At 37.5% G+C, this 13,733-nt stretch overlaps 1 protein-coding gene and 1 non-coding gene across 4 annotated transcripts in view; one reads left to right on the plus strand and one right to left on the minus strand.

Moving 5' to 3' along the window:
* The window catches only part of ARMH3 (armadillo like helical domain containing 3), a 148,194-nt gene that overhangs the window by 100,452 nt on the left and 34,009 nt on the right, over positions 1-13,733 (plus strand). The gene's annotated exons all lie outside the window — the stretch shown is intronic.
* Positions 580-698, minus strand: LOC120609950 (5S ribosomal RNA). Its single transcript, XR_005654857.1, has one exon. It is a non-coding gene; the product is annotated as a 5S ribosomal RNA (ribosomal RNA).

The raw sequence follows: 13,733 nt of genomic DNA on the forward strand, positions 1-13,733 counted from the left end.
GGAAAACATTTGCAACAAGATCTAGACAGCATAGTCCAATATAAATATATTTTGAGTCACATAGAACTATTTTCAAACAGGTGAAATTAATTTTAATAATACATTACTTATCCAGTGTACCCAAATTTTATCATTTCAACATGTAATCAATATAAAAATTAAGGTAATTTATAATGAGATATTTTATATTATTAGCATATTGTATGTACTGTCTTTGAAGTGAAAGGGATAGTTTACACTTACAGCACATCTCAGTTCAGATGATATATTTTCACTGGAAATATATGATTTATATTTAGATTTCATATAATTTACAGTTGAAAAAATTGAGTAATATACCCAAGTTGTTCCAAACATACTTAAAAGTTACCTAATAAATTGACTACCTAAAAATCATTTCCCTTTAACATTTGCATTCACATTGGTAAAACTCGTTCATTTTTTTAAAGAATTTATTTGACTTCAAAGCTACATCTGTCCAGGTTAAGGAAATTCACTAACTCTTGTATTAATACCAAATTCAAAGAGATATGGCATAAATTAAGGCAATTTTATTTTATTATTTATTTATTTATTTTAAACCTATAGCACCTGGTTTTCCTAGGTGGTCTCCCATCCAGGTACTAACCAGGCCCAACCCTGCTTAGCTTCCGAGATCAGACGAGATCGGGCACATTTAGGGTGGCATGGCTGTAGACAAATTAAGGCAATTTTAGATTTATTGATATCAACAAAGCATTTTCAAAAATTTCTTGTAGTTTTTGCAGCTAGTTAGTGCTGTCACTTACAATTTAGATCTTCTACATATTGATTCACATTAGAAAATTGTTAATTATTATTGATATTATGAGAAGCTTCAATTTCAACATAAATACCTAACCTGATAGATCACAAAATGAGCTTTTCCTTTCTGTGATGCTTCAAATTTAACTCAATAAAAAATTTTCTCATTAATGAATATTTGGCAGGCATTCCTTTTGTTTCAAGATCTTGAGTTGAAATTATTGGTATAGAAAATCTTTTGTAAATCTTTTCACAACTCAACCAGTGAGCATTTGCAAAGAACTCAGCATCATTAAATTCATTATCTTCTAATTTTCTCAACTGTTACATAAAATGGCAATGTTCATAGTTTTTGCACGCATATACTAAATGATTTTAGCAACTGTATCTTTGATACTTACAGAGTCTACTTCAGGAAACTGTACATTTTTAATACATACCATGTAGCAGAATGAAGTGGAAGAGAAACTTCTGTCTTGTTTTAAAATGCCAATATATCTGGATTTGACCTAACATAGCTGGAGCATCATCCATGTGAAAGAATTAAAAAAAAAATTAGTTAAATTTTTCATTGATAGATGTAGATAATTTTAAAATATTTATTCCACAAGTTCAGATTTTTAAGCTGAGCTGCAAATTGACAAAATTTCTTTGTATATTTGGAAGCTCTTAGAGACAAAATGTACCCAAAATATTAATTGAGTAGTGTCATCTAAATCTAAAGAAAAGTACTTGTAATTTAAAACATTTTGAATCAATGATCTTGAAATCATTAGAAATGTATCACAACAGTATGTGGCCACCAGAGGGGAGGGGAGTAGGGAGGATGAAGAAGGTAGATGGGGTCAAATGTATGGTGATGGAAGAAGACTAGAGTTTGGGTGGTGAGCACATAATGCAGCATACAGATAATCTGTTATAGAATCGTATGCCTGCAACTTACATGTTACAACCAGTGTCACCTCAATAAATTTAATAATAATATTTAAAAAAAACAACAACAGAAAAAGAAGTGTCATATTCTACAGGCGATTGTTTGGTGGTTTAATTAAAGATCTTTCACTTTTTATAAGGTGATTTTTTTGTCTTTTCCTCAAAATTTTCTGACAAAATGTCCATAATTGAAGTAATAATTTCTTTTGTGGTTGCCAAAACAAGCTCATTATCCTGTTAAAAATAAATTTTTTTTTGTTGTTGGTGGACACTTAATTATTTTGTTGATGCATTTTTAATATTTTAATGTTAAGAAGAAACTTCTTATTCAGTTTATATTTGCTGACATTTCTTAGTGTTTTATCTTGAAAAGTTTCTTATATGACAAATAGCTTGTTCATTCTGCCCTACTAAAGCAAACTACAGTTACCATTCATCATGAAACTAGCAGTATACCTTCTTCCAATTTCAACATAATACTATCATTTGCATCTCTACTCAATTCTGCAACAGTAGTATGCCTTCATTTTAAATGTTAAAATCTGTTCATATTTACTTTAAAAACTAGAAACATAATTATAATAGGTATTTTACTCTAATTACCAGTTCTGATTTATTTGGGTATCACTGTAACTCGATGGTTCTCAACTGATGCAATTTTGCCCTCTTCCCCCTCAACCCCCGCTCCCCGCCACGCCCTGCCCCAGGGGACATTTGACATGTTCAGTCATCACAGCTTGAAGGAAGCGGGTGGGGGAGCGCTACTGGAACCTAGCAGGTAAAGACCAGGGAAGCTGCTCAAAATTCTGCAGTGACCAGGACAGTCCCCCACAACAAATCTAGCCCAAAATGTCTGTAGTGCTGAGGTTAAGAAACCCTGCTGTAACTCTTGCTGTCTGCATAAAATATTAAATAAATACATTACATTGTTAAATCTGTACATAGAGAGTCATTTGAACTGAATCAGTCTGTTGGCATCAACAAGGTTGGTGACGTGTAGTACGAGAAATGATGTGCCTGACGTACACTATATAATACAGCAGTAATATCTTATACAATGCAATGATTAGAGTAAAGTGTCCTTCCGAAACAAGTTGTACTTAATGGAATATTTTACACTGCTTTAGTTTTTTTAGTTTAAATTGATTAAAATAAAAATTCATTTTCTCAGTTGCACTAACCACATTTCAAGTGCTCAGTAGCCACATGTGACTAGTGCCTGCAGAACACATCTAGCAGATAGGACATAATGGGTTAACACCTATCCTCAGTAGGTAGGGGTAGGAATAGTTGACTCCTTACTCACTTTAGGCTTTGAAGTGTGGCACTCTAGCCCGGTTTCTATAGCCACTATATATATCTCTATTTTCTTTCTAAAAATAGAGAGACCAACACATTGTTTTATTAGAATATAACTCTGGGTTTTTAACCTTGTTTTCCAAGGTCAGTTACTGCTGAAACACAGTCCTGACACTGGTGATACAATTGATTCCTATCTGTTCTGTATTCCACTAGGATGAAACTGCTGGATCACAACTATTATACCATTTCCTGAGCTTCTATTCACATTTGTTGATATTAGGCAGAGAATGAAGAAGTAGTCATCATAACTTTTCAGTAAATACTTCCTTATATAGAAAAAAGCACCTTTCTACAGATCTGGAAGAACAAAGAGTTCAGAACACAGCAAATTACAGAATTGCTTAAGCATATGAGTAGAATACATTCAAAGGAGCTAAGTCTTGTTTTCTTTGTCAAACAAGATGTCAGGTCATCTCTCCTTTGATAATAACATTTAAAGCACAGCTTGGTGAGATCTCGTGTTATGAAGCTGTCTTCTTTCATTCCTGCTTGTTTCCTTAGGCCGAAGGTTTTAGTCTAGATAGGTGGAAAGTCAGATATAGGGTTAGTTTAAGGGGAGGGTACCTACCTTGTATCATGAAGCATATAACTGACTTTTTTCCCTGGAATAGAGGAACTAATGTTAATTAATATATACATTTTTTCTTAACTGTTTTGAGCCTACATATTTGATTCTTTGTAGCTTCCTAGATGAACAAGCTTCATAGTCTTTTACTACCATCATGGTCTTGCCTCTTAAACTTCATACCCTCCCTAGAGGTCCTTCAAGTACCTCAAACTTGACATTCCAAGGAATATGCCTATTGCCCTCCCTCACAATTTAAGAACCATCTCTTCCTATGTTTACTATCTTAATTAATGTTATCATCATCTGTTGAGTTGACTAAAGTAGAAATCTCAGGGTTGCTTTAGAGTCTTTTCTCTCTTTCACCCAGTCAATGGGTTCTTTCAGCTTTAACTCCTAAATATCTCTCAAGTAAATTCTTCTCTATTTCTACAACCACTATTTTAGTTCAAGGCCTCATAATCTCCCACATTACAGGAGCCTCCCAGCTGTTCTCTCTGCCTTTTTTCTTTCCCCTATAGCAGCTACTATTCAGTTTATTCAATCACTAGAGTTGAATTTCAGAAGCACTGGTCTTTACACTGCTGGTGGGAGTGTATGTTGGTACCATCATTTTGCGGGCTGTTTGACAATATATAGTAAAGTCCAAGTTGTCTAAATCTTGTGACACAGTAATTTCATTTCTAGGTATATTTCCTTGAGACACTTTCCCAAATGATCACAAGGGTATATAAATAAGAACACTTGTTTGGTATTGTTTTTAATACCAAGAAATTGGAAACTTTCTACATTTCCATCAACAGAATAGATTGTGGTATATTGACACAATGAAATATTATAAAACACTGAAATTGGATTAGAGTCACACAAATCAGTAATCTCACAAATACAATATTGAATAAAATAAGTTGCAGAATATAATATACACAAAAAGTTTAAAAACAGAACAACTATGTTTTATTTAGACATACATATATATTTAGTAAAAGAATAAAGCTGTGTATAGGAATGTAAATACCAAAATCTAGAGAGTGTTTACTTCTGGGAAGAGAGACAGATATGCAATCAAGAAGAGGTAAATGGAGGGTTTAAAAGGTAATTTTAATGCTTTTTAAGTTTGGATATTGGGTACACAAACATTCAGTATATTTTTTTCTGTACCTTTTTCTATGTTTGAAATATTTTATTCAAAAAAATCACCAGATTTTAAATCTTATGTGACTTCCATCATTGATAGGGATAAGATAATGTCCAAACTTCTTCACATGACACCTTGACCCCACCCTACCTTTCTAGCTTTCTTTACTATCACTCTCCCATTTATCTTAAGTTATGGCCAAATTAGACTTGGCCACAGAATCTCAAATCTCATACCTCTGTGCCCATGAACATACTTTTACCTAGAATGTCTTTCTTTTCCTCTTTTCACCTGGCAAAATCCTGTTTATGCTTCAAAATCTAGCTCAGATATCATCTTCCTTGAAACTCTTCTGGATTTATTGAAGCAGAATGATTCACACCTGCATTTCCACAGGACTTCATACATTTCTTAGAGCACTTGTCACACTGTGGTATCATCGTTTACTTGTCTGTCCATCACTAGACGGTGAGCTCCTAAGGACAGAGACCGTGTTTGTTTGTTTTTTTAACTTCTGTAATCTCTGGCCCTAGCACAGTGCAGTATGATACAATAAAAGAAAGAATGGATGGCTGGAATGAATGGTTTCATCTTGCAAGGCCTGTTATTGCCACCATTGTCTTCCAGAGTCATAAGCTGGAAGTGGATATTGAGATGCCTAAGTGCTTGTAGGGCTCCCCTTCTGATTGTGCTCCCCAAATGTGTCTGTGGAGCCCCACTGTAAAAGTCTGCTTCAGATCTTAACATACTACAGAAAATACAGTCTTGGCAGCTCCTGGATTAATCTGGTATAGCCAGGAAGTATACTTTGGAATTGTTGAAACAGTTTCCTTTCTCAGTGATGAGCTGAATATGTTTATCCTAACATAGTAGAATTTACTGATTTCTCATTCCTTCCAGGGTAACAAGAGGACAGCCAAAAGGTTTTAATTAACTGAAATGGGGCTTTGAGACAACTAAAGCCACTTTGAAGTAAATTATTGATAGCATCATGCATTGTTTTTCTTCCTTTTTTAAAGTAACAAGTCAAAGCAATTAATGCTATTTTTATCTTGCAGATTCACTGAATTTTAAAGATGATTTTAGTGATGCTTAAAAAAAATCCTCTTAGTGGCTGAGTGATGGGTCGCTGTCATTTATGTAAGCTAGAGGCCCTACTGAAGGAATCTGTTCTGATGCTGTTTCACGTGCTGTTGTTATAGGTGTGTGGATGCCTTACTGCTCTTGGCATTAAGGTGTTTTTTCAGGCTCTTCACGAGGTTAGAGGTTCTCTTGTGTATCTTATTGTGGGCCTTCCCAAATGTATATTATTGTCTTATAAGCCAAAAGAGAACCAAGGAAACTGTTATAATTAACAGGCAGCTGCAGAGCAGAGCCATTTATTCTCTTTAATGTGGTTTGGTGGAGATCAGAGACTAGAGGCTTCAGTGTGGCTTTAAGTGAAGCAGCTGCATCACCAGCTGGAGACTGACACACTGTAGAGGGCGGGCACAGCACAGCTGAGATCCATTCACTCCCATATGAGACTGAAAGGCCTGTCTTCAGCTTAGACAGTTGCTCTGTGTTTACATTTAGTTTATGGGGGAAGAGGTACAAAACCTGCCATACCCTATCTCCATGAGCATCTTTGAGTCAGCACTAAGCAAAGAGGTACAAATATGACCCAGGCAGGCAGATTTCTTGTGACTTTCATAAAGGTATCGCTCTACTCTTTAGCTGGAAAAGTTTTTAAATAAGACCCTGGGAAAGGAAATGATAACTTTTCTTTTTGGTTTACTGGAAACATTTGACTGGCTGTTTTTTGAATGGCTGAACCTAATTTAATTTAATAAGGTTTCTATAGTCTAATTCAGTAAAAATTGGGTATTAGTCTCCATTCCTATAAGAAAATGTATCAGGACATTCTCACTGTTCCTGGCCTGATAAAGTTAACTCATGTTTCAAGACTATTCAAGTACCATCTCCTCAGGATGCCTTTCTTAAGTCCTCAGGTTGGGCTAAATACCCTTCTTCTGTGCTTCCATAATACCGTTTGTCTACTCTTTTCTGTCCTGCCCCTCCCATATCATAATGAAGTTGTCTGTCTGTGGTATGTGTCTCGTCCACTAATTTGTAAGTTCCTTGCTATCTGGGATCAAATTTTATTCACCTCCCCCATTTCTTAGCATGGCACCCACACATAGTAGATATTCAGATGTTTGTCAAACGAACTGAACTATTAAGAGTCAGGGGCTGTACTAGCAAACCCTTAGCTTCAGAAACCATAGGGGCAGAGTGTTCCTTCACTACATGAGAAAGCAGTCAATTTGCAGAGTGAGGGAGGAGGAGAAAATATAGAAGTTCTCTCTTGACAAAATGGTTCATATAGGATAAAGTTCTGTAATCATTTTAAAACTGAATGTGTCCTTTTGATAGTATCAGCTTTTCAGGAGGGGAAAAACTTACCACTATTTTTGGTATATTGGAGAGAAAGCAGCTAATAACTTCTTCGTGAGCATAAAACAATTATACCCAGCCTCCCATAGAGACAATCTGCTAGAGCCAACCGCCTCGCCCTCCACATGGGCTTCATTTTCTTACTCCAGAATTTCATAGACTCTCCCCCAAAGACTTTCATCTTGTTTCACTATTATGATGAATGTTTGGAGCTGGCTCTCACCCCCTGCTTTACTAGCTATTACTGGAGGTGCTGTCAAAAAATCAAGCCCCAAATTTATCCTCCCATTAAGTCCTCTCCTGGGCAGCGCTGCTTGGTTCTGAATAGTCGTCATCTAATCTCCCCTCCTTTTCTCAGCTCCCACAGCCTTTGAACGTAAGAAAACTGCAGGCCCTGTTGCAGACAAAGCACTGTGGTAGGAAGTAAGGTTGCAAATCATTTTCTACCACAGCTCTTTTTTGCTCTTGTTCTAGGCCTAGAGAGAAGCTCAAATGTGTGTGTCTGCATGTGCAGGTGCTATGAGACCTCCATCAATTTCAGTCACAGGCCCATTCCATGTCATTTCCTTAATAGGCTGGTCATGTCTGTCTTCCAGCAATGTCTTTAGGATCTCCTGTCTATAATGATTTAGAGCAGTGGTTCCCAGCCTTTTTCGCACCAGAGACCAGGGCTCCTATGAGAATCTAATGCTCGATGATCTGAGGTGGAGCCGAGGCAGTGATGCTAGCGCTGGGAAGTAGCCGCAAATACAGATGAAGTTTTACTCAGTCGCCCGCCGCTCACCTCCTGCTGTGTGGCTCATTTCCTAACAGGCCACAGACCAGTACCAGTCTGTGGTCTGGAGGTTGAGGACTACTGAGTTAGAGATTTATTGGTTTCTGAACACAGAGGCCTTACTTACTTACCTGTCTACTCTTACTATTCCTCTGAGTGATAGACTCAATGCTTTTGAAGGGTTTTTAAAATGTGTTACATGATTTTTTAATTTGTCTCCACTGGTACTCTTACAGCTTTCCTCTTGTGGGAGTTTCTGTTTAATAGAAGCTCTCTGAGTCTGAATTAGTAGGCTGTCATTTAGTCAGTTTGGTGCTTTCATTTTGACTAATATTTTCAGAAAGAAATAGGGCCAGAAGTTTCATCGGGCACCATTTGTAAATCTTAGAATAATTGATAAGTAACCCATTTCCTCTAGCAAACAGTGGGTTTTGTTCAATAATACCGATTAGCTTTTTGAGAAAATCTAACCCGTGATTGTGAAGCTAACTCATTAATAAAGCCGATATTGAGTCTGCCGTTAACATCGAGAAAGCAGCGTTCCTCAGTCATATTCTTTATCCTGTGAAGAACATTGCAATGAAGTTTAAACTTTTTCCCAATTAAATGAGATACTATCAACTTCACTTAAGCAGAATGATTCAATACTTTGAGCAGCTTATTTATTCTTCATTTACTTCTTCATATGCTAACTTATCCCATTTCCTTACTTTACTAACCAAACTGCTACCTAGTTCTCTAGCTCCCCTAGTTCCTACACCTCTACCTCTCTACCTCTCAAGGCTCCCTTCTCTAGCTACTCCCACCTTTCCCCCCACTATTTAGACCCAGACTTCTTATAGGAAACCACTGGTGCTAGGGCCTCTCTGAACGCAACATAAGTCACTGCCAGAGCAGGTAAAAGCAGCCTGCTTTTTCAGAGATGACAAGAAGGGCAAAACTCTCTGTCAGAGTGGGCAAGTAACCAGGCAGGGCCACGTAACTCCACATCTCAGTGGTTAGCACCTGCAGGCTCAGAGCTGACAGTGCACTATAATAAGATTCATCTCTGTTCACTTAACTGATGTGGGCTTTATGGTAAATGTTCGCTTTGCTTAATTACTTTGGCAGACTCGCTGATTGCCTTTCCTGAGGAGTTCCAAAAGGCCCCCCTGGGATGGAGCATAAACCTCCTTCCATGTCTTTTAATTTCATTCTTTACTTGGAATGCTTGAAAACTGGTATGTAATCCATATGGCAACCATCCCCTCTCTCTTGTGCGTGAACATCAGGACCACTCCTGTCTAGTATGGTGTCTATATGGCCCACACTGGACCACTCAGAAATCTTGATGGTCTTTTTCCTCCTTTGCCACATGAGATCCCCATTCCTCCCTCTTCACCGTTGAGGTATATGTATAACTCTTGTAATTTAGTTTGGGATCCATGTACCTTTTTTTCTCTAGTTAGTATGGGATGTATAGAAAATTTCCCTCTATAGTCTAGCAGGTGAGCCACTAAAATAATTTCTCTCTATTTTTGAAGTGATAGGAAAAGAAGCCCAAGTTAGCCAATTGCTATTTTTTTTGCCCTCCAGCTCAAAGCTAAATGTCTATAAATAAATTTATTAATTGGGCTAATGGGAATGAGATGTAGTTAACATATTTCAGGTTTTGGGTTCATGCCAGTTTTTTAAAGTTCTTGAGTCACATCATGGGATTGGAATGTTCACCATTAATTATAATTAGATCACTTCTTTGGGTTTTAAGCTGATCTCCACTGCCTCAGAAGTCTTACCAGGTATGTATTAGGATTTTCTTGTTTCCTAATGTGGGAAAATGTCTGTTAGACATTTTCACATGGCCCATTTTTTTCCTTTATATTCACTAGATGTTTCTGAGTGTAGAGGTGCCTTGCTTCTGGAGATAAGAAATCCAGGACCAAACTAAATTGCAAAGGCTATCAAAGGTTTGCGTTTTGTAGCCCTAGGAAGTCTGCCACCAACTCCTGGCCTGCTACTAGAGACAGAGTAAGGAAATCTGAAGTGAAGAACAATGGGATTTGAGCAGGAATAGTCTAATCTTGTATTTTATCCCTAGGAAACTTTAATAAAAAGTAGACATTTCTAAGGGGAATGGATCGTGATGACTTTCATAGACATGTAGATGGTCCATTTGACTTTCGTGGTTCTTTCAACTCCTGTGGTTTGTTCTTCATTTATATTCATTGTGATTGTGGAAACAGTGAAAATATGTCAAGTTGGTATCTAAAGCAGGAAGGAATTTCATTCCTCTCTTGTGTTAGTGCTAGAGGAGATAATTTAGCTAAAGAGTGAAGCCCATGGCATCTTACTTGGCTTAAATCTATGTTTTGGGGCCACAGTAACTAGAAATTAGCTCATTTTTCAAGCAAAGTAGCTGTAATCAGTTGCCCAGTTTCCAGTAGGTGTTGAAGTGGAAACCTGCATGGGACAAAATCATGCATCAAAGTAGAAAGCCTAAACTACCATATGCATAATCATGCATGCACACAGCTTCAGAAAATGAGGCAACTGCCTCAGGCCTCATTTTGCACATGTACATTTCATACACATTGACTCTTTCCTGTTTCCCTTCAGTTTATGAATTCTGAACCTTCATTTGTCCAATGCAGAGCCTGGATGAAAATGTCGTCCAGTAGGTGAATAACTTGCCTGCTGTGACACATGTGTTTCTCATTTAAAAATCAAGAGAAATTGTGACTCAAATCATTCCCCAGGTTAACATATGGGGATTACTCTGGTGTAGTCAATGATATATACTCTTTGTTCCAGTCCCTTCAACCAGTAAATTTGTGTCCACAAATAAATCAAGTTCTCTTAAGTAATTAGGCCAATTTACATAGTTGGATCATTGGGTAAAGCAAGCAACTGGATACACTCACCAGTAGCTCATCCTTGCAGATGGTTGTCAAAATGGCTTCTATAGAAGGTTCCATTTTTCTGTCTCTGGTCCTGAAAAGAATGACCACAGGAACAGCAGTTTAAGTAAGGGGATAATTGGCACAAAAGGGTTAAGGACTAGTGCATAGGGAATAAATTAGAGGAACACCTTAACAGGTCAATCACTGAAGTTTTGACTAGATAGTTTCAAAGTGAAAAGGTTAGCAGGTAATTCTTAGTTGAGATTTTATTTTGTTTAATGTTAATCAGCAGAGTCTCTGAGGCTTGTAATGCACTGCTATTAACAGGCAGCAGGGGAAATTGCTTTTTTGGTTGTTGTTGAATTGGGTGGGCTGAAGATTCATGGACTCCATGAAGAAGGAAGCTTATTACTGCATGAAATGGGAGTATGTGAGGCAATTCTGAAGATGAAAAGAGTTTGAAATTAAATATCTCAACCTCAGATGAACCATTTTAACCACTGCCACATACCACTCAGTCTTACCTCCACCCCTTCTCTGAAGCTAGTCTTTTTACCTGTATGTTTGAAGGTTTCCCAGGTAAAAGCAATTAAGAATATGATAGTTTTCTTGTCTTTAACCCCAGATATCTGAGAATATACTCTAGTATAGATCACTGGACTGTTCTTTTGAGTCTAGGAAAGGGGACACTGCTTGGGAAGAAAAAATCCCTTTAGGGCGGGGTCTCCAACCCCCAGGCCACAGACTGGAACCGGGCTGCACAGCAGGAGGTGAGAGGTGAGTGAGCAAGCAAAGCTTCATCTGTATTTGCAAGCACTTCCCAGCACTAGCATCAATGTCTCAGTTCCACCTCAGGTTAGGATATGTTAAATGGTGTGTGTGTGTGTGTGTGTGTGTAAACAGAGGAAAGCTTCAGAGAAAGGTGTGTGTGTGTGTGTGTGTGTGTGTGTGTGTGTGTGTGTGTGTTTGTGTGTGTGAACACAGAGGAAAGCTTCGGAAAGGAAATCCAACCAGATGAAGAAACTGGTACTCAGAGAAGTCTCTTTCTTGCCCATGGTCACACAGCCTGGAAGTGGAAGAATCAGGATTTTAACTCAGGTCTAGTGTCTCTAAAGCCTTGCTTTTTACATTATATATCCCATGTTGTTCAGGGAAGTAGTGGTATTTTAACCAGGTATTCAAAGAAAAATAAAACTTAGGATTTTTAGTAGTGAAGAAAAATAGCATTCCGTATGGAGAAAACCATGTAAATAAAAGCATGACGTCCATTTGCACATGTTTAGCAAGTATTTAAAAATATAGGGCTATAGCTCTTATGAGGTTGGGGCTTGAGATCCAAATTTATTTTTATCGGACTTCAGCTATTCACCCATAATCTCTTTAATGTAAATCTCGTAGCCTTATAGGAATAGGTTTAGGGTGAAACTTTTATGAAAATCTTCCCAATATGTTTCATGTTGAGTATACTAGTTGTGTTTTCTCCTTTGGAATAAGAGCTACAGAAACTTTTTCTGTAAACAAGCTTTGCCTGTTTTTCTCCTTTTTGCCTGAAGGATTTACATAGCAGCTTTCAGAGACAGCCTGCTTCCTTCAAATATCTCAGTAAGGAAACAATCACCATGTTCTGGGGTTCTGGGTGAAACTATTATTTATTTATCATTTCATAAAAGACTCTTAGATGCTTTGTCTGTGGGAGAAAACTGGGATTGTGAGAAATTATATTGTTGGAGAATTTGCTTTAGATTCACAGTAGGTATGAGGAAGAATCCACATTTTCTCTTAAGTTACATTGCCTACATTATTAAAGTAACATTTCCAAGCATTTCTTGGGTAAGTTAGGCTTAACTATGTATCTCAGCCATCAACCACCCAGCACTAGGGGAAAGAAAGCCGCTTTGCAGAATCATGAGTCAGAGAGAATAAGTTAAAAATGGGCCAAGAAATCCCCAGCCAGTTTGCGGCTCAGCCTTGCTGCTCCATCTGTCCACTTCATTTTGCTTCAGTTTGTATAAGTGACTTCCTGTCTTCAGCTGTCAGAAGTTGACAGTTGCATTGGAAGATGGCTCACATTCTTGCCCTTAAAGGTGCTTTGGGTGCAGAGCCATCCCTTACTGTGGCTGGCTTTAGCAGCATTCTACTGTAGCATTGTCTATTTCTTTTCTCTTTCCCCTTTGGGACTTCTTATTTCTAATTCAGTAGCATTAGGAGACCAAGTACCAGAATATAACAGGTTCCCCCACTCTTCTCCCACCCTGTACCCCCAAACAAACAAAAACTTAGGTTTAATTTTAGAATATATTAAATTACTTTAATAAGATATGCCAGAAAGCTTTTCTTTGTCCTCCTGGTATAACTTAAGAGGAAGAGAAAGCTTTACTGTCTTCAGCGACAACTTTTGTTCCTTTGGAAGACAGCTGCTTGTGTTTGAGCCACCTTTTCTCTCAGGATGGGAATAAATCATTTTTATTGTTATTTTAATACTTTTGGAGAAGAGCTGGTAATCATGGACCTCCTTGCTTGTGTGAGACTGGACAAAAACTTTTTTAGACTTTCGTTTATTCATTCAGTTTTCAAAATTGAATCTTACAATATGCCAGAGATTTTGCTAAAGGACTGGGAATATAGTGGTGAACAAAATTAATTTGGTCCTTGCTCTTATGGAGCTTTTAGTTCCAGTTTGTGGAAAGCTGGAGGTTTGGTTAGAAATTATATTCTCTTTCCCCACTAACTTCTGCCTCTGGACTCCTTTCCCTTTCCTTGGGCCTTATTTCTTTAAATCTTTCTAGTCCTGGATAGATGGCTCTCTCTTGAGTAATGTGGGCAGCTCCAGCCATTTCTCAAAAAAAAAAAAAAAAAAAAAAA

The sequence above is a fragment of the Pteropus medius genome, unplaced genomic scaffold (assembly GCF_902729225.1).
Source record: "Pteropus medius unplaced genomic scaffold, Ma_sr-lr_union100, whole genome shotgun sequence".
Taxonomy (NCBI): Eukaryota; Metazoa; Chordata; class Mammalia; order Chiroptera; family Pteropodidae; genus Pteropus; species Pteropus medius.